A 27,761-nucleotide genomic window follows, 5' to 3' on the forward strand; every position below is an offset into this window, starting at 1 on the left:
CCCTCTTCTCTGTCTGGTTCAGTCTCATTCATCTTTATTTCATTTATCTACCTAAACTCAATCCAAGAAGCTCCTCTAGCAGTATCTTACAGCTGATGTGCTCTGTGGGTTCCTCCCCCATGACGATCCTGACATAGTACTTTTAAAGTTTCTGGAAATTATCTGGGTACATGTCTACTTTCTAAAATTTTCATAAGTGCCCTAATTCATACCTATTACTAGATAACTTCATCTTTTTCATACTTACACCCAGAGTATCTGGAACATAGTTGATGTTCAGTAAAACTATGTTGAACTGAATTGTATGCTCAACTTTATGAAAGTGTACACTGATTTCTGGTGTGCAAATTCTCTAACCTCTTTGGCAAAGTGGTGTATGTTCTTTCTTTAACATTGATGTGCACTTTGGAAATTACAAACATGGTTTGTAATTGAGGCCAGCAGTCCTATTTTTATTAAATGTTTAGTTTTCAGATTAGTGTATGTAAATATTAAAAAGTATTATATTGAATATTAGTGAGTCTACACTGGCTGTAATATTTTTTCCAGACCAGAAGAACAGAGAATAAAAGATTCTAAACCCATAGCAATATATTGATGGAACATAGGCTTGTATATAAAGTGATATTTTGATAAGTTTTACAAGAGTCTTCAAGTGAAATCATTTGTTTCTAATCAACCACTCAGAGCCAAATTGAAACAATAGGAGTTTCATTTAGGGTCCATAATAGCTAGATAGAATATCACTGTAACATTATTTGCTGGAATTATAGTAGGGAATTTGCTGGTACAGAAAAGCAAGACAATCCAATTTTTCAGCAGAGATAAAATCCTAGTAAACTCTTCATTCTGCAAATTGGCATTTTTTTGAAACTCTGACCACTTTATTGGCAATTATCTTGAATCAAGTTGCATGTAGTTTTGCCTCTCACATTCTTCTAAGTTTAATAAGTCTGGTGAAAGAGGAATTTATACAATTGTGTTTTTTTCCCACTATGTGTATGCTCATTCCAAATGTGCCTAAAGTTCAAAACCTAGAGAAAAGTTTAAGCTTAACCTGTAGAGGTTACAGAAAAAAAAAATTCCAAAGATATTTTCAAACCCTCTCTAATGGAATATTATATATATTTATTTTGTTAGGAATTTTATCTCCCAGAAATATTTGATTTAGGACAATGCATTTCCCAACCTTGCTTTTCATTACAAAAGCCTCTTTGTAACTCCAATTCACACAAGACTAGTCAACAATATAAAAGTTCATATATTAAAATGCTATTTGAATATACATAAATGGAAAGTATATTTTAAAGTCATTGAGTGAACTTTGCATTAGGTAATTACTGCCTCCCCAGAGGCTTCCCCTGACTCCTGACTGACTGAGCTGCAGTAACACACGTCCTGATTATAAATGCATTCCCTGGTTTATACACCAGTTACCACAGATCTCATTAAAACATGAATTCCTAGGCATATTTAAAATATGATCAGGTTCATAAAGAACAGTGATTGCAAACCCAGGGAAGCTTTAGGAAGACAAACCACCGTCAGCAGATAGGAGCAGATGTGTAGGACATTGCTGCAAATATTGGGCATCTCATTCCATGCTGGGGAATTCCTGCTTTGTGGCTGACATCCATCTCATTCTCCAAGTGCTTTTTAACTGCCAGAATTTTAAACAGGGGTTGGATAGAGTTAGAAACACTTAGCTTCATGTCTTTGCCCATTACTTTCATGACTAATATGTCTTTTCTACCCACTGGACTCAGAGAGAATATGCTTCTGTTAGCATTTTTCTCTAAAGCACAGTAGATTGTGGAGTTTTCATTTGATTAGTAAATGTTCTTGCTAAAACCTAGTCACATAACCTGTCAGTCTGGATGGATTGGGGATATAAGAAACTTGAGGACCAGTGGCCTTGAATAAAATCCATTCAACTCTCAGTGCTTTGAATGAAGTAGGAGACAGAACTAGTGGGTCTCCATTCATAGCATTGATCATTTGAAGAACAGCAGCCTTTAGACTCTAGAGATGCTCTGTGTAGGTCTAAGATAACTGATGCCCCACTGACCTTGTCTTCCCTACATCAGGCAGATGCTTTTTTCCCCTACAGAAATTCTTTAAGGAAAAATCCAAACCAAGTAGAGTGAAAATTGAGAAGGTATGCTCCCGTACCTGATTTCTGAGCTTCTCTAATATTTCAGCCTTAATTGTAACCTTTTTTTAAAAAAACACTGTGTCATATTCTTAAATATAATTTTAATTGGAGAAAGGGTACAGATGCATTTGTATTGATAATGCTGTGGGCATATAACTTCGTTGACAGTCTCATTTTACAAAGTGGATTCAATTTTGGGGAAAAAAAGCAGGTTTTTGTTTTTGTTTTTTTTTTTAATGGCACAATCACTTTAAACACAGTGCTCTGGTTTTAAAATTTCAGGTCTGTCCCAAGTGGCGCTAGTGGTAAAGAATCTGCCTGCCAGTGCAAGAGACATAAGAGATGTGGATTCAATTCCTGGGTCAGGAAGATTCCCAGGAGAAGGAAATGGCTCGCCACTCTAGTATTTTTGCTATCTATGTCTAGCTCCCTGACAGAGGAGCCTGGTCGGGGGCTACAGTATCTGAGGTCACAAAGAGTTGGACACGACTGAGTGTCTGAGCACACACCATGTAAGCAGTTAGTCACACTGTGAGTTATAATTTCACTTGCTCTCAGAGCTATTTAATTTTTTGCTTACAAACACATAATGACTGGAAAAATCTAAACAATTGTGTGTCATTTAGGAGAAAGAAGTATTTCTCCCAATCAGTCTTGGGTCCAGTTTTATTTTTCTTGGTGGATCCAGTTGGAGAAACAGGGTGTTGCTGAGTCCCAGAGTATATTAGATATAGACTAGAACTCCAGGTTTATGATCTTTGTTCTGTATTCTCAGAGTCTCAAAGTCCTGACTCAGTTGAAATAGAGAATTTGGCAGCACACATTGTACATACTAAATGGTCCTATGTTGCTATTTCTACAAGCAGAATTAGTCAAGAAGTACCTTTTGAAATTTTTATTAAAAGTATTCTTAATTTTTTTCTCTAATGGTGAACATTTACACAGCCTTTCATTTATTCAACAGACAGTTGTTGAGAGACTATTGAGCACCAATCCCCACACTAAGGACAGACAACTTAATAATTCATGGTCCCAGATCTTGTGAAGTTTATATTCCACTGCATGCTCAGTCGTGTCTGACTCTTTGCGACCCCATGGACTGTAGCCTGCCAGTCTCCTCTGTCCACGGGATTCACCAGGCAAGAATACTGGAGTGGGTTGCCATTTCCTTCTCCAGGGGATCTTCCCAACCCAAGAATCAAACCTGTGTCCCCTGCCTCTCCTGCATTGGCAGGTGGATCCTTACCACTGAGCCACCTGGTTATTACATATATTCCACTGGTGATGAAACAAAATAATAATATGAAGTTTACAGTCAATGCAATCATTTCTGTAACAGTAATTTAAAACGTTGTGGAATCACAGTGAAACAGAGGGGAGCATCTAATTGCCAGCAGTGGGGGTTGGGGGAGGGCTAGGAAGGCATCCTGGAGCTGGCACCCACAGGGATCAGAGTGATCACAGAAGTATTAGCATTGACCTCATTGTGACAGTGCCTGATCCACTTGTCTGAGGAAAGTCGTGTGTATTTTGGATGTGTCAGTGGGAACACAAGTGTGGCACGGCGTTGGTACACTTCTTATAAGAGCCTAGTGATGAAGGGAGCTCCAAGCCCCCTGTTCCTCAGAGTCTTGCAGGTCCTGGCATGGGAAAGTGTCTTCCCAGGGCATCTCAGGAGAGCTTTTTCTAAGTACAAATGTGCCCTCTGCCTGCCAAACCTGTGCTGAGAGGGTGCTCACCATGAGTCACATTGTGGGTACAGTATTGACTAGTGGTGGCCCTGGAGGCTGGCAATTGGATCAACGGAGTAGGAGGGAGCTGGGCTGGGCCTGGGTTTATGGTCACCACAAGGATTTTGGGTCTTTATTTCTCAGGCAACTTGTGTGTTGTGGAAGGATTTCATTAACAACAAGAAAACTTAAAAAAAAAATTTATACAAGAAACAGATGTTAACTATAGAAATTTTAGATAAGCAGTAAGTTCTCAAATTTGTCTAATCCAAATATAAATATTATTGACATTGTGGTATGTGTCTTTGTTGACTTTACTGTTCTTCTCTATACTGTTTTTCTTTTTTTTTCTGTCAAAGAAATGAGTTCTACTATGACACTGCTGTTTGCAACCTGCTGTGTTTTCAACACATATTTGAACATGATTCAATACCATTAGGCAGTTATCTGTAATATTATTTTAAAATTTAAGCTTGCTATTCAATTATATGGATGTACCCTAAATTTAATTTAACCAATTCCCTATTGCTATTCATTTAGATTGTTTCCAGTTTTTTCATATCATTAAGTGTACTGGAATGAATGTTTGAAAGATAATGCTAATTATGTTTTAGAAATGAACTTTAAATTGTTATTTAAAATTCTGTAAATTTTTATAATTTTAATAAGAGCACTTTTAAAAGTCCCATTTCTTATATAAAACATTTCATCTGCATCACATTACATAAACTTCAGTCCTGCAGACAAGCTCTTATAATAATGGGGACTTTTTTCCTATCATAGGTTCCTGCTCTAAACCCTGATGAGATAATGCCCTCTTCTCTTTTCCAACAGCCTTTGCAATTTTTTTAGCAGAAAACTCAAAATGTCTCATAACTGTATAATTATCTTTTTCCCTGTTAGATTCCAAGTTTTATAGGGGAAGGACATTCCCCTCTTATTTATTACTCCCATTCTAAACATGAAGTAAGCATTTGGAATTTTTTTTAAATGAATAAATACAAGGATAAATGGATACCTTAGGAAAAGATGAACAAACGGAAACCAAAAGCCAAAGTACCGACAAATAAATTACCTCCTGAGGTCTGCTTCACTTTACAGTCACAGTGAGTGATGTGTTTCATAAAGGGGTAAGTGGATGTAAAGTGAGAGTCGCCGTGTGTTAGAGAGGGAAGCTGTAAAGTCAGGTCACTGTGGTGACCTGATGTATATTTCTGTCTTTCTGTGAAGAGAAAGATGGATGTCTACAAAAACTGGCACATGCATTATTTCCTTTTCTAGTTACCTTGTTTTAAAGCCAAGGGAGATTAACCTCAACATGCCTTTGTATTCACTGGAGATAATTAACATGAAAATAACAATTATACAACAGCCCAGCAAAAAGAAATCTTTAAGTTTAGCAACTTGAAACTGAGGTTCACCATCAATGCTGTTATTCAAAGAATAATAGCTGCATGAAAGAGGCCTTCAAGGAAAGGAATTACCCCTTTCTAAGCATTGCAGAGTTTTCAACATGCTATAGCCTGAAATTAAAGAGAGAAAAAACACAGGGAGATAAAACATGGAGTGGGGAAAGAAGTGAGTAAATTAAAGATGAATCAGATAATCTGTGGGAATACTTTTCAGATACCAAGGAATTTTAATTCAGTTGGAGAGCTTTCTGTCATATATGGTGGCATTTTAGAAGCTTTCCTTTGTATAGAGGTAAAGAAGAGAGGATAAATGTTTGCCCTTTTAAATTTGTTTTTCTGGATATTTGGCAATTAAGCTTGTGAAGATGGGCCATAGGAAAGGTCTGGTTCAGACCTTCCCCCCACTCCCCCACCTCATTGGAGGCTTCATTTCCTAGTCAAAATATTTTACAGAAAACTAGTTGTATGTTTAAACCTTCAACAGAAAACGAAGAACAGATAATCATGTATCCTTAAGACCTACATAATAGGTGATACATAGTAGTTACTTAGTAAGTATTTACTAAAAAAAAAAAAAAAATTAACATAAAGATTAATTTGGAATACATTTCTATAGGTTCCAAGAATGTTATATAGAAATAGAAAATTTTTTTTGTATTTAGTACTTATATGTAGTTATAGTTACATAAAAAATAAATGCTTCCTCATTAAAGATTAATCACATTGTCAGTTCTCCTGAATACTTAAAGAAGAAACTTCTGAATCCCTGGTGGTTTTCTTTATGAATGTTGTAAAATATTGGAATGTGTAAGATGCTTAGAAATGTTAGTGGTTCTTCTTTTTGACAGGATCATCTGTTAGCCCGTTATTTATTATACAAGTGAATTCCTTTGATGAATTTATCTAATTCTCATTCACATTTTCTATGTATGTATAGCTTTTAAGTAACAAATTAAACTTTTTATTCTCTATCTGTATGTTTATAATGCTATGTTCTATATTTACATGCTAATAACTTTATTGAAGCCATTTGTTTGAACAGGGGTGTTTTTCTACTAAAAAAGACATGTTGAAGTATTGTGCCAAATAGGAGAACTGAGAGAAAATGACATTTAATGAAATCCTTGTGTCCTCATGTAAATTCTATTCCAGACTAAAAATTAGGACCCAAACTATAGATTTTCCAGTTATGGTTCTCCTGAATAGCTGTACTAATTGCAATCAATCAGCAGTTTCTCATGTGTGACTGTACTAATAAAGTCATTGAGTGTTTAAGTTGCTGGACATACATTTTCAATGGTCCCTGTGAAACACCTGCAGATATCACTGAATACCAAGTGTGAAAATGCCGTTTTAATTTTCAGCTGTTTCCACATTTACAGTTAATAGACCTTCCATCGTTAGATGTATTCTGTGAATCCCAGAAAACACTGTCTTTGTTGCAATCTTTGCATTGAATTGTTTTTTGTGCAGCCTCTTGTAGCTGTGTGGAACTGCAGGTGACCTCTGGAGCAGTGTCATGGTGAGATCAAAAGTAATGTATTCAGGTTTTAGGAACCACTGTGGTGTCAAAGCGGATATATGCCCAGAGGCCAGTCTGAGGACAAAATGTCAAGAAGGATTTAAGCCTGTGTATGACAATTCTTTCTTAGCCACCCTCTCTGTAATACTCATTACTACCTGAGGTAGCCAGAAAGGGACAATAAGAGAATACAGCCTTTGAAATTTGAAATTCTGCTTAAAAAAATAATTCTTAAAAAAAAAAAAAAAATTCTTCTTTTTTGACCCTGGCTTTATAGATGAGAAATTCACTTATATATGTCACCTTTCTGCTGTATTCACCTGACCTTTGTTAAATTGTTTTGTTGCATTAATTATTCAAGAAATAGAATTGATTCTTTTCTGAAAAATGTGTGACAGGTTATGATGAGGCTGGAGGTTAGGCTTCTATCTGGAAGTAACATTTCCTCAGCTTCTGTTCTCTGGGCACCCTTGTTGAGAGCATTACTGAAGGACTGTCACAGGCAGGCAAAGGGCGCACAGAGAAGAGGCGCTGCGGCTGGAGCAGGGAGTGAGAACTTCTGTGTAACAGGAGCCTCCATTCGGGAACGGAGGTACTGTCATTGTACCTGTACTGTCCTGCTGTACTAAGCCATCAGGAATGCTTTAGTACTTTATACTGTCATTCATAGTATCGTATCAACAAGTGTAGATATGTTCAGATGGTAAAGATTTATTAAAATTCAGAGTAGCAACAGTGCTATTGCAGTGCATTGCAAGTTGTGTTTGCTAGTTTATAGTCACTGAAAATACAGGGGTTTTTCTGTGTTACTTATAGCATTCATGGTAAATACAGGATAAACTACTTTTAAGGTCATTTGAAACTCTTCACAGTGATATTTTATTAGACCAAAGTACTTTAAATAAAATTTTAAAATGCACTTGGGAAATGTTTCAAACATACCAAAAATTATATGATAGCTGCAGATATACTTACTATTAAGAGTAAATAGCTATTAACTATTTACTCTTTAAATATCTATTAAATAGATATTTGCTATTTGTTAGATCCTGTTTAGAAAGTTCCTATTTCCTTAAACTTCAACAATGCTTAATGTTAATGATTTGTAAGATTTTCCCAATGTGGAGACTATAGATTGCTACTTCACTGTTTTAAATTTTGCATCCCCACCCCTGAAATAAATACCGGAACCTGACAATAACCATCTTACCACATGTGTAAGATAATTCAGTTTTTCACGTCTGTGAGTTCCCTATTCATAGTCTTTTCATATTTTTTTGTGCTTATATTCTTTCTTCTCATTTTTAGGAGTTCTTTATTTGGGCTGCTAATCCTTTGGTTACATCAACTGTATGCATCTGTTTCTTTAGTGATATCTATTTTAGTTTTTAAATTTAGTGAAAACAAATTTAGTGATCTTTCATTATGTGCTTTTTCTGTCTTGCATAAGAAACCCTTCTCCATCTAATATCATAAGAATGGCTTAATATATTGTCTTCTAAAAGTTTTATTACAGCTTTGCTTTTCATACTTCATCTTTGTTTCTTCTGGGTACATATATTTCTAGGCTCTTTACTTGGTTCCATTTGTCTATTTTTCTGTCCTAGCACTAATACTATAAAATTTTAATTACTGTACTTTTTAGTAATTACATTGAAATTAAAAGTATTCTGCATGAAGATTGCTTGATGTTAATATTAAAGATATTTTCTTATTTTTGCAACATTTTGAGGCATAGGAATATTGGATATAAGTTATGTGGGTAAACTAGGTGAATGAAAAAACTTATTACAGAAAAATGATTACATAGAACAAGTTAAGAGTCAAACATTTAAAGACGATGCGGCAAGCAATGTGCTCAGTTCAGTTCAGTCAGTCAGTGTATCCAGCTGTTTGTGACACCATGAACTGCAGCACGCCAGGCTTCCGTGTCCATCACCAACTCCCGGAGCCTACTCAATCTCATGTCCATTGAGTCAGTGATGCCATCCAACCATCTCATCCTCTGTTGTCCCCTTCTCTTCCTGCCTTCAATATTTCCCAGCATCAGGGTCTTTTCAAATGAGTCAGTTCTTTGCATCAAGTGGCCAAAGTATTGGAGTTTCAGCTTCAGCATCAGTTCCCCAATGAATATTCAGGATTGATTTCCTTTAGGATGGACTGGTTGGATCTCCTTGCAGTCCAAGGGACTCTCAAGAGTCTTCTCCAACACCACAGTTCAAAAGCATCACTTCTTCAGCACTTGGCTTTCTTTATAGTCCAACTCTCACAACCATACATGACTACTGGAAAAAACCATAACTTTGACTAAACAGACCTTTGTCAGCAAAGTGATGTCTCTGCTTTTTAATATGCTGTCTAGGTTGGTCTTAACTTTTCTTCCAAGTAGCAAGCATCTTTTAATTTCATGGCTACAGTCACCATCTGCAGTGATTTTGGAGCCCCTAAAAATCGTGTCTGTCACTATTTCCATTGTTTCCCCGTCTATTTGCCCTGAAGTGATGGGACCAGATGCCATGGTCTTAGTTTTTTGAATGTTGAGTTTTAAGCCAACTTTTTCACTCTCCTCTTTCACTTTTCATCAGGAGGCTCTTTAGTTCCTCTTTGCTTTCTGCCATAAGGCTGGTGTCATCTGCATATTTGAGTTTATTGATATTTCTCCCGGCAATTTTGATTCTGGCTTGTGTTTCATCCAGCCTGGCATTTTGCATGATGTACTCTGCATATAAGTTAAATAAACAGGGTGACAATATACAGCCTCGATGTACTCCTTTCCTCATTTGAAACCAGTCTGTTGTTCCATGTCCAGTTCTAACTGTTGCTTCTTGACCTGCATAAAGATTTCTCAGGAGGCAGGTCAGGTGGTCTGGTATTCCCATCTCTTTCAGAATTTTCCACAGTTTGTTGTGATCCATACATACAGTCAAAGGTTTTGGCATAGTCAATAAAGCAGCTGTTTTTCTGGAACTCTCTTGCTTTTTAATGATCCAACAGATGTTGGATTTGATCTCTGGTTCCTCTGCCTTTTCTAAATCCAGCTTGAACATCTGGAAGTTCATGATTCATGTACTGCTGAAGCCAGGCTTGGAGAATTTTGAGCATTACTTTATTAGTGTGTGAGATGACTGCAATTGTGTGGTACTTTGAGCATTCTTTGGCATTGCCTTTTTTGGGGATTGGAATGAAAACTGACCTTTTCCAGTCCTGAGTTTTCCAAATTTGCTGAGTTTTCCCAATTTTCTGGCATATTGAGTGCAGTACTTTCACAGTATCATCTTTTAGGATTTGAAATAGTTCAACTAGAATTCCATCACCTCCACTAGCTTTGTTCATAGTGATGCTTCCTAAGGCCCACTTGACTTCAAATTCCAGGATGTCTGGCTCTAGGTAAGTGGTCACACCATTGTGATTATCTGGGTCATGAAGATCTTTTGTGTAAATAGTTCTGTGTATTCTTGCCACCTCTTCTTAATATCTTCTGCTTCTGTTAGGTCCATACCATTTCTGTTCTTTATTGTAACCATCTTTCCATGAAAAGTTCCCTTGGTATCTCTAATTTTCTTGAAGAGATCTCTAGTCTTTCCCATTCTATTGTTTTCCTCTATTTCTTTTCATTGATCACTGAGCAAGGCTTTCTTACCTCTCCTTGCTATTCTTTGAAACTCTGCATTCAGATGCTTATATCTTTCCTTTTCTCTTAGCCTTTTGCATCTGTTCTCTTCTCAGCTATTTGTAAGGCCTCTTCAAGCAACCATTTTCCCTTTTTGTATTTCTTTTTCTTGGGGATGGACTTGATCACTGCCTCCTGTACAATGTCATGAACCTCCATCCATAGTTCTTCAGGCACTCTGTCACATCTAATCCCTTTTATCTATTTGTCATTTGAATCCCATGAATCTATTTGGCAATTATTTCACAAAGAAATAATTATTTCACAAAGATCATTAGTGGTATCAGTATGGGCTTCCCAGGCGGCACAGTGGTAGAGAATCTGCCTGCTAATGCAGGAGACCTGGGTTTGATCCCTGGATTAGGAAAATCCCCTGGAGGAGGAAATGGCAAACTACTCCAGTATTCTTGCCTGAAAAATTCCATGGACAGAGGACCCTGACAGGCTACAGTCCATGGGGTCACAAAGAGTTGGATATGACTGAGCATCTCAGTAGCAGCAGCAAGTGTCAGTATACCCATTTCCCAGACCTGGAAATGGACTGTTTATGGCATTCAACCTTAAACTTGTTTAATACAAAGTCTGTGTTTGTGAGCATTATATGTACTGTGCTCTCCTATGGGCTTCTCTCCATGATTTTATCTCTCACACAGAGAGCATATTGCCTTCAACCTGGGTGACTCACAGTATATTGATAGATGACTCATTCAAACCTGAGCCTCCTCACTTCACCTGACATTATTGTTTTCATCTTGAGGACCTCTGTCCCTGCTCCATGTCAGCCCCACCTGGGGACTTGTCATCACCCTGAGTTGTTCCATTTCTAAAACATTAAATTCAAATATTCTTTCTCCTCAACCCTTGGCCCCTCTGTTACTTGTCTGATCATCAGTCCTTTCTGTGTTACCTGCTTTGCCAGATCAGCTTAGTTTCTATGGTCCAACGTTTGAACCCTTCTTGTGCCATTTTCTGAATGAGCCTATCTTTGCTCCTGTAGCTGAAATGAAAAGTCCTGCTGAAGAAAGTCATTTGAGCCTCTTTAAATGGGATGCGGTTTATACACTCACCTCCTGTGTCTGGCTGATGCCGACTTACACTTTAATTTCAGCTTAGTCTACTCTCCTCTAAAGTCTTCTGAACTCTCTGGCTGAGGTGCTTCTGCTGAGCACTTCAATATCAATATGTCTGTCACAATCACAGCAGGTCACTGTGTAGGAGGGTACGTGTTTCTCCTTATCCCTACAATATGTCAGACTCCTCAAGGAAAGGACCCTCATCCCTTACTCATTATTAAATCTCTAATGCCTCTCACATTCACAACTAAATGAGACCACCTGTGAGTCAGGCAATCTACCAAAATTTTCCATGAATATATTTTAAATATCTGTAGATTCCAAAGTACTGTATAAATGGAATAATACTTGTAACTTTTCAAAGCATTTTTAAACTTACTTTCTCACTTTTGTGTGAAATCATTTTATTTAGTCTTGGTGAAATTTGACAAAAAGATATGTTCTATAAGAATCTTTCTATTTAGAAGATAGAGAAAGGGCAAACAATTTGGAAGATGGCAGAAAGCTTAATATACGTGGTATTCTGGAGAAGTAGCTTGTGGGTTTATTTGTTTGATGAAATAGTCCCTAGAGACATCTTAGAATTTGGGAAGGAAGGCACTGTTTCAGTTGCTTAGGTGGACATGCTGGATTTTTTTTTTTAGCTTTGTGTTTACCATGCCTTCTTGGATGTTTAATTAAGAGAGACAGAGATATAAGTGTGCTAAGTCACATGACTCCTTGTGACCCCATGGACTGTCGCCCACCAGGCTCCTCTGTCCATGGAATTTTCCAGGCAAGAATTCTGCAGTGGGTTGCCTTTTCCTATTCCAGGGAATCTTCCCCACCCACGGATCGAACCCACATCTCTGTATCTCCTGCGTTGGCAGGCAGGTTCTTTACTACTGCACCACCTGGGCAGCCCTTGGATGTTTAATTCAATTTGATTACTAAAATGCAGAAATTAGTGCCACAATTTCTATTTCTTAGTTCAATCAAAGTGATTTTAAGAACAAATATAATAAATTATTAAATCCTTGAAGAAAAGAGGAAGAAGAAATATTAATTTGGTTTTACCATATATGTCTGTTTTAAAGTTAACACAAAAGAATTTCTCCTGAAAATTAAATTACTTATTACCAAGTTTTTACCTCATGCCAAGCACTGTGCTTGAAGTTAATAAAGCAAGGATGAATGATTTAAGCAGTCTCTGCTCTGAAGACAAATTATTTTATGGTTTTGTAATAGATTAAAAATTTTATTTTCTATATAGAGGGAAAAATTTTTTGCAGGAAACAATAGGGACTATGCTGTCTCAAATTATACTCTGTAGCTTCAAAGGGCAAAATAGGATATCCTTATTCTTGAAACCTGAACATAATCCTGTAACTAGGTATTTCAAGAGTTATGACTCCAGGGTAGATGGGAACAAGGGCCTGAACAAATGTTTATTGAATTTATTGAACAATGTTACTGATTAATGTTGCTCCACAGAGGCAATGCCCAAGTACAAATTTACGTGAAGTATTTTTTCTACCCCAAATTCTGCCTGCTTCGAGTCATATTTGAGCTTAAGCAGGGCTTTTTGCTGCAACTTCATTAATATTAGATAGTCAATACATGTGCCTTGAAAGAATCATTTTGGCACATTTAGGTTAAGCCATAGGAAACTGCCTTTTTGTACTTAAATAACAGTCAAGGGGAGCCAGTTCCTATGATTCAACCCAGTGCGCATCACATTTCTATCTTGGGATGAACACTGGGATATTGGCAAGGAAAGAGAAGTTTTGTTCATTATTCTGCAGGAGTTTGTCTTAATTGAGAAGCAAGAAAAATCGAAGTGAAATGATCAAGACTGTGTCCAAGAACTCAGGAGAGGGTCATCTTTAGGAGTATATTTTTCATGATACATAAAGTTAATGAGAAATCAGTGGTTTTGTTTTAGGGTTATGAGCCGTATTAGTATATGTTGTATTCAGATGTTTTTGGAAACTGTAACTGCATGTGAACTTTGTGTTCAATGTCTCTGATCTTTTGAGAAGTGAGGCAAAACAGAACACTCTGTCTAAATGTGTCTTTCCTTTGCACAATCCTGTTTTTAGCTATAACTTCCTACCAAATCATTTACAGCTTTGGAGCATAATATTATTTTAACATTTATATTTTTCTCTATAGTCCACAGTTTACATTTTAATAATTATTACTTTATATTTTTATTATACCCTTAGGATATAGGTTTCATTTAATTTTAACCATTTTTCAGATGATTAGAAGCAATGGTGTCTAACCCTAGATAGCCTATCATCTAACCCTACATGCTTAATTTGAACAAGTTGAAACCATAACGTAATTTTGGTATTTATGGTTGATGAAAGAAGTTCTTTATGTAGGAGATAAAAGATAGGAAGCTAACAATTTAAGGAGAGAATATGACTAAGGAAAGTAAGAACAGAAGAAAATAAAGACTGGTAAGAGAAGTAATGGCTTTTGAATTGATAGGAAAGGGAGGAAAAACCTAAGATTTTGAAGGGCCAAAAAAACCCCCCAGTATTTCTAAAATTAGCATTCTACATGTATTTGAAATACTTTAAATAGAAAAATTGTAGAGGACAAAAGTTTATAGGCTAATATCTTAATTTCTTTTATTACTCTCTGTCAATTTATAGGAAGGAGACAGAATATATACTCTCAGTGTGGTAACTTCAGGGCTACAGAAAATTTTAAAGGAAATCCCTGAACTTCTTATAACAGTTTGAAGGGTCTTCTATTGCACATAATTATCATTCTCATTGGAACATTTTGAATCTGATTCTTTCGCAGCTTTCTTGGGAAAAGACAGTGATTTATTAATTATAAGTATTTAAATCTGAAATAATCATATATGACCTTTCCATAATCTTCCCTTTTATTTATTTATTTATTTTTTCATAAGACTGTTCTATACATCAGTGTCTCTTTTGCTGTCTCGTATACAGGGTTATCGTTACCATCTTTCTAAATTCCATATATATGCGTTAGTATACTGTATTTATGTTTTTCCTTCTGGTTTACTTCACTCTGTATATTTTTTTATTTTTTTAGTCACCTTCCCTGGGTGACAAATTGCTGTTGGAAAAAACACCTTTTTTTTTTCTTGTAGCTAGCTATAAGCAACTGGACTTGAGTTGTTTTATATGTCAATGAAAATGTTTCACTAAATTATCCTATGACCCTTCTTTGATAGAATAATATCCCTTGCTAGTTTGCAGTGTTTCCACTGCTAGAACATTATCATTTCAGAAGAATATGCAACTTGGTGTGATTTCTCCCTTTCCTTGTTATGGTGGTTTAGTCATTAAGTTGTGTCTAACTCTTGAGAGACCACGGACTGTAGCCTGCCAGGCTCCTCTGTCCATGGGATTCTCTAGGCAAGAGTACTGGAGTGGGTTGCCATTTCCTTTTCCAGGGGATCTTCCTGACTCAGGAATCAAACCCAGGTCTCCTGCATTGCAGGCAGATTCTTTACTGACTGAGCTACAAGGGAAGCTTTCTCTTCTTGTTATAGCGTTAAGAAGGAATGTTCCTGAGAAGGGGACAATGGTTTCATTTTATTTACAATCTTATGTAGATATTGGAGAAGGAAATGGCAACCCACTCCACTATGGTGGTTGTTGATCTGTAGCTCCAGTCAAAAGTGAAGTAAAAGTCGCTCAGTCGTGTCTTTGCAACCCCATGGACTTTATAGTCCATGCAATTCTCTAGGCTAGTGGATAGCTGTTCCCAACCCAGGGATTGAACCCAGGTCTTCCACACTGCAGGTGGATTTTTTTTTTTTTTTTTTAACCAGCCAAGCCACAAGGGAAGCCCAAACAAAAGCAATTCTACAACATTAAAGTGAAGGTACAAATCCAGCCTGCTCCTATGAAACAGTGCTGCTTCGAGTAATAATTATCTCTTCGTTTGATTTCAAGCAGATACATTTATACTCAGTTCACATCTGAATTCATACATTTGTAACTATATGGTTCTATCTGAACTGAATTTTATTTCAGGAAAAATTTTAAAAGGAAAAAAAATCAAGGTAAACAACAGGGGAGAGACTAAGCCTCAGAGTTCCCAGATATTGTCATGGCTGTGGATTTTCAGAATTTGAAAATGGACTAGAATAGTTTATAAAGACTAGGCAGATTAGAAGTTCTTACAAGTTATTAATTTCAGCATAGTGCCATTTTAGAAGAAGGAGATAGCTCTTCTAATTGTCCTTTTTCCTATTTTATTTTACTAATTTATTATGCAAGAATGTCAATAAGAAAGGTAAAGAGATTGTTCAATGTATGTACATTTTTATGTAGCTATGTTGATTGTTGGTTTCTGACCTACCTGGCCCCCTGACTTCTTAAAAAGATGATCAGCACATCGAAATGATGGTCCAGAGTCATTTGTTTTTTCTGAAACTTCCAGTCAGAAATTCCAGCTCTTCATGCTGGAAGTACATGCTCTTCATTTTAACTTATAAATCAATGAACCCTGTCTGCACACATCAGAATATTTGGGCATGCAACTGAATATGCTCTCTACTCAAGAAAAGAATTGCAGGAAGGTGGGAGGTCAAGAGAAAAGAGAATAATGGAAAAGAACTGGGGAAAGAATAAGCTAGGGCAGAGTGTTTGAGAAAGTATGTGCTATTTTGTATGTTAGAAATTGTGTTATTTTTATGCTGATTAACCAATTGATAGCATAGGGATAAAATATTTTTCCCATAAATGATGCAAGTCATCTAATTTAAAGATACTCAGGATGACTATGAATTATTAAGAGAGTCATTATTAAGGGCTTTTAAGAAATATATTAGCAGTTTTTTACCTTAAAATCATTTTATTTCTGCAAAATTTCAGTTATAGGTAGCATATTGCTATAGATAAAAGCACAAACAAATACAATTTAAAATCAAGTCACAACTAAAGATGAAGTGGTAGTTTATTCAATAAAAACTGAATATTTTTTATTATTAAAACTAAATTATATTATTAAAATTGTGTTTATCATACAAACAGGCAAGTACAAAAATAAAGAAAATGAAGAGAGCAGACATACAACAAACGAATAGCTGTGGAAATAGAAATTAGGGTTCCTCATGTAGACTGTCTTGACTGGACCCATTTGCTCAGTGTTTGCTGCTGCTGCTAAGTCGCATCAGTCATGTCTGATGCTGTGCGATGCCATAGATGGCAGCCCACCAGGCTCCTCCGTCCCTGAAATTCTCCAGGCAAGAATACTGGAGTGGTTTGCCATTTCCTTCTCCAGTGCATGAAAGTGAAAAGTAAAAGTGAAGTCGCTCAGTCGGGTCCGACTCTTAAGTAACTATAAAAAGGTCAGCAAGATGGAAAACAGTGAGCAAGTATGAGGTTGGAACAGGATGAGATTGAAGAGTTATCAGCAGCCTCAAAATACATGATTTTGTGGGCAGAGGCCAGAAGGTCAGATTTAATTCTGAGTGCAGTGGGAAGTGAGGAAAGGCTAGCTTGAAACATTAGGTTTGAATGGGAGGAAGAAATAAAATGGGAAGAAATGGCTGACTAGGGAGCTGTTTGGGGGTATAATTCAGTGTGTGTGTATTTGGAAGAGTGGCTTTGGGGAGAGGATAGCTAACTTTTCCCTTGTTTCTTCCAAAAGAGTTCATAAAGATAAAGAAGACAATCTTCGTCACCGAAGTGATCATATTCTAATACATAAACTCTACAAATACAGTACACAAGAAGATGCTTATTGTCTAGTATTTATATTTTATACTAGCTAGATAAATAATTTTGGTGTAATAAATGGTACTGAAGCAGGAAGCTTGAGTGTCTAAGGGAGTATATGTTTGGGGCACTTAACTCACAACTTGGGAGATTGTTAGTATGTTTCTTAGCAGAAGTCATATTTAAAAAATGAGAGAAGTAAGTTAGATTCCCCCAGTCCTACCCCGCCATGGGATGTAAGATGGGTGTGCAGACAACAGCAAGTATATGCCAGGAAGAAAGGACAGCGTGTTAATGCGAACTTCACTTATCTAATGAATTTCAAATAATTCAACGGGATGCGTGTATGAAAGGAGTGATGAAATGGGCTAGATCCTCAAGACTGCGTGTATCAGTTTTATCAGTTGATTTCATGCAATGTTACTAGCCATTTTTCTTTCTCTTCAAGCTTACTCCTGAGTCTTCATCTTTATTGTTTCAGTTGATTGTTAAATTACTACCTTCCACCCTCTAACCATCTCCACCCACCCCAGCCGCAAAAGATCACTGCCTTCTCCTGAGGTCTTATGTTTGTCCTGATCACCTTCTAAAGAAATGGACTCCTCCCTGCACACACACAGATTTTCGTTACTCTCTAATCCAGTACTTTTCCCTAAACTCTTATGAAACTTCTCTGTTATTATTTCATTTGTTCATTGGTTTTTATGTTTATCTTTTCCACTAAAATACAAGCTTTATGAGCTCATTCTTATTTATAGTTGCAAGCCCAGTGGCTAAGCCAGTAGCTAGCTGCACATGATGAATAATCTGTAAATATTTGTTGAATAAATGAATGAACTCATAGAACATGGAATGGAAACTAGGTTATTTCAGCTGCCCTTAATCATTTTACTTTTACTTTATGTTATTCCTTAGATATCCTTTAAGGATTGGATTCTTGTTTTATTGGAGGATAATTGCTTTACAATGTTGTGGTGGTCCCTACTGTACATCAGTGCAAATCAGTCAAAATTATATATATTTATATCCCCTCTGTCTTGAGCCTCCCCCTCATTCCACCCTTCTAGGTCATCACAGAGCAGCAGGCTGGGCTCCCTGTGATATACAGCAACTTCTCACTATTTACACTTGATAGTGTATATGTGGTTGCAGAAAAGAAACATGCAGAGATGTTTGTGGGATGGAGGTTTCTGCTTGGAGGGTAAGAAAACAGCCCAAGAGAGCTTTACTCCAGATCTCAGTACTTTCCACAAAGGGGGAAAATACACCAGGCTTTGTAAGAATCTCTCAGGACCAACAGTTCTGGAAACGAGTAATTCCAATCACCTCTTCTCTGAAGTCAGAAACCATTGTTCCCTGCTGACTTGTATGTGTCTCCTGCTTTTGTGTTGTAAGAGCAAATGGACCGTCCTATTTCTCATCCTTCACTGAGGTCTGCCTCCTTGGACAGTCTCCCTTCAAGCCTCCTTTTCAGCAACTGGGGTCTCACCTGTTCAGCCTATTCATTGCAACCTGGGCTTTAATCACCATCCCTGAGCCACTTGGGTGTGGTCAGAATAGCAAAATGATGTGGCTTATGTGATAATAACTTACTGTAAAAAGAACTACATGAGATCACTTGTCCATAAACCCAGAGAACTGCATGGGGACATGTCAGGCACTAGGAGTTCCATAGTCTGTCAAGGATAATGTTTTTTTTTTTTTTTTTAAGTTGAGTTCAAGGCTCTCTCTTCACCTACAAAGGTGGGAGTTACTACTTGCTTCCTAGAATTTAGTAAATCTTAGAGAGGTCTCATATGTAGTGTGTTAAGTGGCTTCAGTGGTGTCCAACTCTTTGTGATGCCATGGAGTGTAGCCCACCAGGCTCCTCTGTCCATGGGATTCTCCAGACAAGAATACTAGAGTGGTTTGCCATTCCCACGCCAGGGGATCTTCCTGATCCAGGGATTGAATGTACATCTCTTGCATATCCTGCATTGGCAGGGGGTTGTTTACCACTAGTGTCACCTGGGAAACCTTCTTTATAGAGATTTTTAGAATAAATTTTTAGAATTTTTTAGAATAAAACTGCTGGTCTGCAAACTGCTAGGTTATTTGTATAGGACTTCTGGGGATCTCTTTGAAGGAGCCAGGTATAGAATACAAGTGAAGCAGTTTCTCAGTATATCAAAGTCGTAACTAATTATTCAAACTTATGCAAATCAATTAAAATGCATACTGGGAAAGTTTTAATTTAAGGGAAATCTGGCATAAAAGTTTTTATACAATGAATATATGTGTCTGGATGCAATTTGTAAATCTTCATATATTGAGAATTTACAACGTCCTTTGCATCTAAGGGAACAAGAGGAACACAGAAGACACTTTTTTTTTTTTTTTTAAGCATACATGTTTTGTCCTCAAGTGAATTATAAGATTAATCTGAGCCTGGGGCAGTTTGAAGCCTCAACTCCATTGATAAACTGTGCAAATGCAAGTCACTCAGTCGTGTCTGACTCTTTGTGACCCCATGGACTATACAGTCCATGGAATTCTCCAGGCCAGAATACTGGAGTGGGTAGCCTTTCCCTTCTCCAGGGGATCTTCCCACCCAGGGATTGATCCCAGGTCTCCCACATTGCACGCGGATTCTTTACCAGCTGAGTCACAAGGGAAGCCCAAGAATACTGGAGTGGGTAGCCTATCCCTTCTCCAGGGGATCATCCAAACCAGGAATCAAACCGGGGTCTCCTGCACTGCAGGTGATTCTTTACCAACTGAGCTATCAAAGCTGAGACCAGCACAAAACAACACACCCAACCCCACTGGGAGCTCTCAGTCCTTTCCTTACTTGAAGAGAGCTCCTCTCCTCTTTTTCTGCTCCTCAGGATAACAACACTTTATACCCAGCAGGGATTCGGATGATCCCCAAATACCACAAATACCTATCAGTTGGTATCTGGAGACCTATTCTCTCAGTTCATCAGTTCAGTGTTGGACTCCTGGTGACTCCATGGACTATAGCACCCAGGCCTCCCTGTCTATCACCAACTCCCAGAACTTGCTCAAATGCATGTTCATCGAGTCAGTGATGCCATCCAACCATCTCATCCTCTCTCATCCCCTTCTCCTCCTGCCTTCAATCTTTCCTAGCATCAGGATCTTTCCTAGTGAGTCAGTTCTTCACATCAGGTTGCCAAAGTATTGGAGCTTCAGCTTCAGCCCTTCCAATAAGTATTCAGGACTGATTTCCTTTAGGATGGACTGGTTTGATCTACTTGCAGTCCAAGGGACTCAAGAGTCTTCTCCAGCACCACAGTTGAAAAGCATCAGTTCTTCGGCACTCAGCTTTCTTTATGGTCCAACTCTCACAACCATACATGACTACTGGAAAAACCATAGCTTTAACTATACGGACCTTTGTTGGCAAAGGAATGTCTCTGCTTTTTAATATGCTGTCTAGGTTGGTCATAACTTTTCTTCTGAGGAGCAAGTGTCTTTTAATTTCATGGGTGTAGTCACCATCTGCAGTGATTTTGGAGCCTAAGAAAATCAAGTCTGTCACTGTGTCCATTGTTTCCCCATCTCTTTGCCATGAAATAATGGGACCGGATGCTATGATCTTAGTTTTTTAAATGTTGAGTTTTAAGCCAACTTTTTCACTCTCCTCTTTCACTTTCATCATGAGGCTCTTTAGTTCTTTGCTTTCTGCCATAAGGGTGGTGTCATCTGCATATCTGAGGTGATTGATATTTCTCCCAGCAATCTTGATTCCAGCTTGGGCTTCATCCAGCCCAGAATTTCACATGATGTATTCTGCATATAAGTTACTAAGCAGGGTGAAAATAATACAGACTTGACATACTCCTTTCCCAGTTTTGAACCAGTACATTGTTCCATGTCTGGGTCTAACCATTGCTTCTTGATCTGCATACAGGTTTCTCAGGAGGCAGGTAAGGTGGTCTGGTTTTCTCACCTCTTGAAGAATTTTCCACAGTTTGTTGTGATCCATACAGTCAAAGGCTTTAGTGTAGTCAAGGAATCAGAAGTAGATGTTTTTATAGAATTCTCTTGCTTTTTCTATGATCCAACGGATGTTGGGAATTTGATCTCTGGTTCCTCTCCCTTTTCTAAATCCAGCTTGAACATCTGGAAGTTCTCGGTTCACATACTGTTGAAGCGTAGCTTGGAGAATTTAGGGCATTAGTTTGCTAGCGTATGAGATGAGTGCAATTGTGCAGTAGTTTGAACATTTTGGGGCATTGCTTTTCTTTGGTATTGGAATGAAAACTGACCTTTCCAGTCCTGTGGCCACTGCTGAGTTTTCCAAATTTGTTGACATACAAACTAGGCTCAGCACTTTCACAGCATCATCTTTTAAGATTTTAAATAGCTCAACTGGAATTCCATCACTTCACTAGCTTTGTTCATGATACTTCCTAAGGCCCACTTGACTTCACATTCCATGATGTCTGGCTCTAGGTGAGTGATCACACCATCGTGATTATCTGGGTCATTAAGACTTTTTTGTATAGTTCTTCTGTGTATTCTTGCCACCTCTTCTTAATATCTTCTGCTTCTGTTAAGTCCGTACTGTTTCTGTCCTTTATTGTCCCCATCTTTGCATGAAACATTCCCTTGGTATCTCTGATTTTCTTGAAGAGATCTCTAGTCTTTCTCATTCTGTTGTTTTCCTCCATTTCTTTGCATTGATCACTGAGCAAGGCTTTCTTATCTTTCCTTGCTATTCTTTGGAACTCTGCATTCAGATGGATATATCTTTCCTTTTCTCTTTTGCCTTTCACGTCTCTTCTCTTCTTAGCTATTTGTAAGGCCTCCTCAAACAACCATTCTGCTTTTTTGCATTTCTTCTTCTTGGGGATGGTTTTGATCATTGCCTCCTATACAATGTCACGAACCTCTGTCCATAGTTCTTCAGACACTCTATCAGATCTAATCCCTGAATCTGTTTGTCACTTCCACTGTATAATCGTACGGTATTTGATTTAGGTCATACCTGAATGGTCTTGTTCCCTGTAGGTTGCAGAGAATGACTAGCTACAGCCTAGAGGACTGAATTAGGAGGCCAGTCTAAGAGTTTTATAAGGTAGAAACTGAGGTGGTTGGTCTAGGCGACAGAGCTCTTAGCTTGAAGTTGTGTAACTGTGTTATTTTTCTGTTTTTAAAGAAGATCCTGACCTGGCTGAGACTGTTCCTCAAATGAGTCTCTTTCTACCCCTATTAGAGATTGTTTTCTAGGGGTCTAACAAATTGGCATGTGCTTTTAGAGCTTTGATTTTATTTAATGATTTTGGGGAAACCTAATATTTTTGGCCACTAAAACGTACTGATTCAATAGAACAGAGTGTTAAATTTGCATGAATTTTAGAATAACACATGAAATTTTACAGTTCTGTTATAATTGGTAGTCTTTAAAATCTTTTTAATAAATGGAAGAGGTTTGCAAAAGGCAGTATTATATCTTTCACCCTTCATTTACTAATACACCAGTAAATAGTGCCAAGGAGTGACTAGTCAGTGTTTATAAAGTTGGAAGAAAGGTTCCCTATTGGATGCTTGTTTTTATATGAGCAGTGGCAATGCTGTCTCCTTCATTTGACTCATCATTGTTCACAAAAGTAAAGCAGGATTCTCTGAGTGAAAATTTTCGAAATCATTGATAGGGTGTGTTCCCTCTGTGAACAATTAGTTCTTTAGACCAGTTTCCAGGTTTTTTTCTCCACCAAATCATCTACTTCTGCTGTAACAGATGGTTTCCATGATAAGGCTCCTTTTGTTCCTCCGTAAAGAGCAGTAAATGAATGAAAGTCATTGCTTCACTGGGAAGAGCCCTGGAAGATGTGACGGGCAGGGGAAGTCCAGTATCCCAGTCTGCCTCACTTGCCAGAAGCTCAGTTGACTCAACCTGATCGTCAGACCTGCTGGTAGATTGTAAACTTGTGTCAGGAAGAGCCTAGATGGCAAAGAGGATTTAGTTGGCAAGATACCAGACAGTACAGATATTAGTCATGCTGCTTGCACCTGTCCCCAGGAGAATGTGATTCCCTCTTCACTTAGGACACGTACAGCAAAGATAAAATACTTATTTCAGGGTCCTACGGCTCAGTGGGAAAGAATCTTCCTGCCAGTGTAGGAGATATGGGTTCGATCCCTGGGTTGGGACGATCCCCTGGGGAAGCAAATGGCAACCCACTCCAGTATTCTTGCCTGGGAAATCCCACGGACAGAGGACCATGGCAGGCTACAGTCCATGGGGTCACAAAGAGTTGGACATAACTTAGTGACTAAAGAACAACAAGAACAATTGAAGACTTACCAAAACAGTTGCCTCAAATTTTTATTAATAGGCATATTTGGAAAAAGTTCCCCTTGACCAAGAGCCTGTGCCTGATTGTATTGTTGTGTTAGTTTACCTGTGTATTCAGTGGACTATAGGCTTTTTGTGGGTGGGAAGCTTGGCCTTCCTCCCTTCTCAGACCACCATGCCCTGCACTTAGGAGTGCTTGAGACATTTAGGAATGAATGAATATTTTATGCTTGTGATCAGTTTCCCAGAATAAACCAACCATATCCTCTGACATCCTGCAAAACTAGTTATTTTTTAAATGTGCAAGTGTTTAGATTTTAAATTAGGCCTCAGAGGTGAAAGGCCAGCACGTTATGGACAGCTCATTTATCTAGTACACAATTCTCAGCTCTAAGTTATGGCCCTGGGGAAGCCCATTGCATTAGGGCAGTCATATCAGCCTCCTGAATAGATACTGATCTCTGCTGTGGCAGTCATTCTTCTCAGAAGCCACAGTGGCTGATAAAGGTACAGTAGGCTAAGTTCATTGAGGCTTTATGTGAAAATTACCAGTGAAATAGTTTATATCTAGCAACTTTCCAATAGAACTCTACCTAGAATTAACTTCTTTTTAAAAAGTACACTTGAAATCCTTTCTTGGCATATGTCACTCTTACTGGTATTGAATTCAGATTTGAAAGGAAATCTTGCTTCAGATCCCCTTTTTAAAAATACTTCTGTATGGTTTTAGAAAACTCTAGTGTTCCACATAATTACATTGGCTTCAGTTTTATTTAACCAGAACCGCGTGACAATACTGGAGTAAAACCATCATTTTAATATTTCTGATTCTTCTCTTTGCTAATTCTTCCTGCATAAGGATGATGTGGGGTCCTTGTCTGATTTTCAGTTCAGTTCAGTCACGTCCAACTCTTTGTGACCCCATGAATCGCAGCACACCAGGCCTCCCTGTCAATCACCAACTCCCAGAGTTCACTCAGACTCATGTCCATCGAGTCAGTGATGCCATCCAGCCATCTCATCCTCTGTCGTCCCCTTCTCTTCCTGCCCCCAATCCCTCCCAGCATCAGAGTCTTTTCCAATGAGTCAACTCTCCGCATGAGGTGGCCAAAGTATTGGAGTTTCAGCTTTAGCATCATTCCTTCCAAAGAAATCCCAGGGCTGATCTCCTTCAAAATGGACTGGTTGGATCTCCTTGCAGTCCAAGTGACTCTCAAGAGTCTTCTCCAACACCACAGTTGAAAAGCATCAATTCTTCGGTGCTCAGCCTTCTTCACAGTCCAACTCTCACATCCATACATGACCACAGCAAAAACCATAACCTTGACTAGACGAACCTTTGTAGGCAAAGTAATGTCTCTGCTTTTTAATATGCTATCTAGGTTGGTCATAACTTTCCTTCCAAGGAGTAAGAGTCTTTTAATATCATGGCTGCAATCACCATCTGCAGTGATTTTGGAGCCCCCCAAAAATAAAGTCTGACACTGTTTCCACTGTTTCCCCATCTATTTCCCATGAAGTGATGGGACCAGATGCCATGATCTTCATTTTCTGAATGTTGAGCTTTAAGCAAACTTTTTCATTGTCCACTTTCACTTTCATCAAGAGGCTTTTTAGTTCCTCTTCACTTTCTGTCATAAGGGTGGTGTCATCTGCATATCCGAGGTGATTGATATTTCTCCCGGCAGTCTTGATTACAGCTTGTGTTTCTTTCAGTCCAGCGTTTCTCATGATGTACTCTGCATATAAGTTAAATAAGCAGGGTGACAATATATAGCCTTGACGTACTCCTTTTCCTATTTGGAACCAGTCTCTTGTTCCATGTCCAGTTCTAACTGTTGCTTCCTGGTCTGCATACAGATTTCTTATTTGGCAGGTCAGGTGGTCTGGTATTCCCATCTCTTTCAGAATTTTCCACAGTTTGTTGTGATCCACACAGTCAAAGGCTTTGGCATAGTCAATAAAGCAGAAATAGATGTTTTTCTGGAACTCTCTTGCTTTTTCCATGATCCAGCAGATGTTGGCAATTTGATCTCTGGTTCCTCTGCCTTTTCTAAAACCAGCTTGAACATCTGGAAGTTCACGGTTCACGTATTGCTGAAGCCTGGCTCGGAGAATTTTGAGCATTACTTTACTAGCGTGTGAGATGAGTGCAATTGTGTGGTAGTTTGAGCATTCTTTGGCATCGCCTTTCTTTGGGATTAGAATGAAAACTGACCTTTTCCAGTCCTGTGGCCACTGCTGAGTTTTCCAAATTTGCTGGCATATTGAGTGCAGCACTTTCACAGCATCATCTTCCAGGATTTGAAATAGCTCAACTAGAATTCCATCACCTCCACTAGCTTTGTTCGTAGTGATGCTTTCTAAGGCTCACTTGACTTCACATTCCAGGATGTCTGGCTCTAGATGAGTGATCATACCATCGTGATTATCTTGGTCGTGAAGATCTTTTTTGTACAGTTCTTCTGTGTATTCTTGCCACCTCCTCTTAATATCTTCTGCTTCTGTTAAGTCCATACCATTTCTGTCCTTTATTGAGCCCATCTTTGCATGAAATGGTCCCTTGGTATCTCTAATTTTCTTGTAGAGATCTCTAGTCTTTCCCATTCTGTTGTTTTCCTCTATTTCTTTGCATTGATCACTGAGGAAGGCTTTCTTATCTCTCCTTGCTATTCTTTGGAACTCTGCATTCAGATGCTTATATCTTTCCTTTTCTCCTTTGCTTTTTGCTTCTCTTCTTTTCACAGCTATTTGTAAGGCCTCCCCAGACAGCCATTGCCAATATGAACAAAAGTTAAAGGGCACAATTGTCTACAAGTTATGTATTATATTAAGGACACAGTTAGCCATATAGCAAAGCATATGTTGAAGGGAATAAAATAAGCTGAAATAACTAAACATTTGGACAGAGATCTGTTTTGTCTCAGCCATTTTAATGATATCCCCTTGGATAAAGATTATTGATTATATAAAGTTTTGGAAAACCCCACGATTGCTCAACTGTGTATGTTGGCATTACATATGATCATTTTGCATTTAATATCTGAAGGTAGTTTCAATATAACTTTTCAGATTTTGATAAGCAGCCTTGTAATTATACCAACATATCCATTAGAAATTCAGTTCTAGAATAGAAAGTAAACAACTATTACATCCATGTTTACCTGAGAAGAATAAAGCAGCTTTCTGCAGTGAGTTATAAGTTTATCATGTAATGGAATTTATATGTTTTAATCAGTTTTTTTTTAGAATAACATTTAGCCACTTATTTCTGATGGGTCCATATCAGTGAGGGAAATTACAGTTCTGCTTTTGTAGTTTTATACCATGTTGCATCTCAGAATCCCTCGAAGGGTGGATAACCAAAGGAAAATAAGAATTTCTTTTTTTTTTCAAATAAGAAACTAGGGATTTTAAGCCTGAACAAATTTTGAAAGTCTAGTCTATAAAAAGGAGATTTGCCTTGTTCAGCGTAATTCCAGATGGAAAGAGGCAGGTCAATGGAGAGAAGTTAGAGAAAGTTCTGAGTAAGTTTCAGATAGAGCTTGTTAATAAACTATATGCAACAATGACTGAGTTGTCACGGGGACGTGGGTAGTGAATGTTCTGTCCTGGACATTTTTAAACAGAGGTTAAAACCTGTCAGGAATATTTTATAAGGGGAGAAGACAACCTATACTAAATTAACACTAAATGACTATTCTAAATATGAACATCTATAAATCTAGTTTCTCCTCCATTCTTGATCTCATTTACGAGGTGTGAATGCCTGCTGCGGCAGTAGATTATGTCAACAATTATACTGATGGCTGAGTGCGGACATGAAGTTTAACCCACTCCCTCTCTTATTTTAATTGCATTTTTATCTATCAGTTAATGTGATTATTTTCACCTTTTTTGGCAATGTCACTGTCTTGTTTTTTTAATAAAAGAAAGGAATACAAAAGGGCCTTTTGGAAAGCAACCATTCGTCCCACTAGTACTGTAGAACCCCTCCTTGTGCAGGCATCAGAGGCGAGGGGCAGACTGTCAGAATTCATGGTGTCACTGTGCCCTGGCTTCACTCCTTTCACCTTTTCAATCTCTATTGCCCTGTAGCCTTGACAGGTCACCCTGAAATGGGATATGCTGACCAACGAGAAATAAATAGCCAAAGATGATCCTAACAAGTGACCAAAAATATAAATTCCATT

General features: G+C 38.0%; 1 protein-coding gene across 1 annotated transcript in view; it reads left to right on the forward strand.

Moving 5' to 3' along the window:
- Nucleotides 1-27,761, forward strand: part of VAV3 (vav guanine nucleotide exchange factor 3) — a 434,748-nt gene that overhangs the window by 314,737 nt on the left and 92,250 nt on the right. The window lies entirely within an intron of this gene.

This window comes from Bos indicus, chromosome 3, assembly GCF_029378745.1.
Source record: "Bos indicus isolate NIAB-ARS_2022 breed Sahiwal x Tharparkar chromosome 3, NIAB-ARS_B.indTharparkar_mat_pri_1.0, whole genome shotgun sequence".
Lineage (NCBI taxonomy): Eukaryota > Metazoa > Chordata > Mammalia > Artiodactyla > Bovidae > Bos > Bos indicus.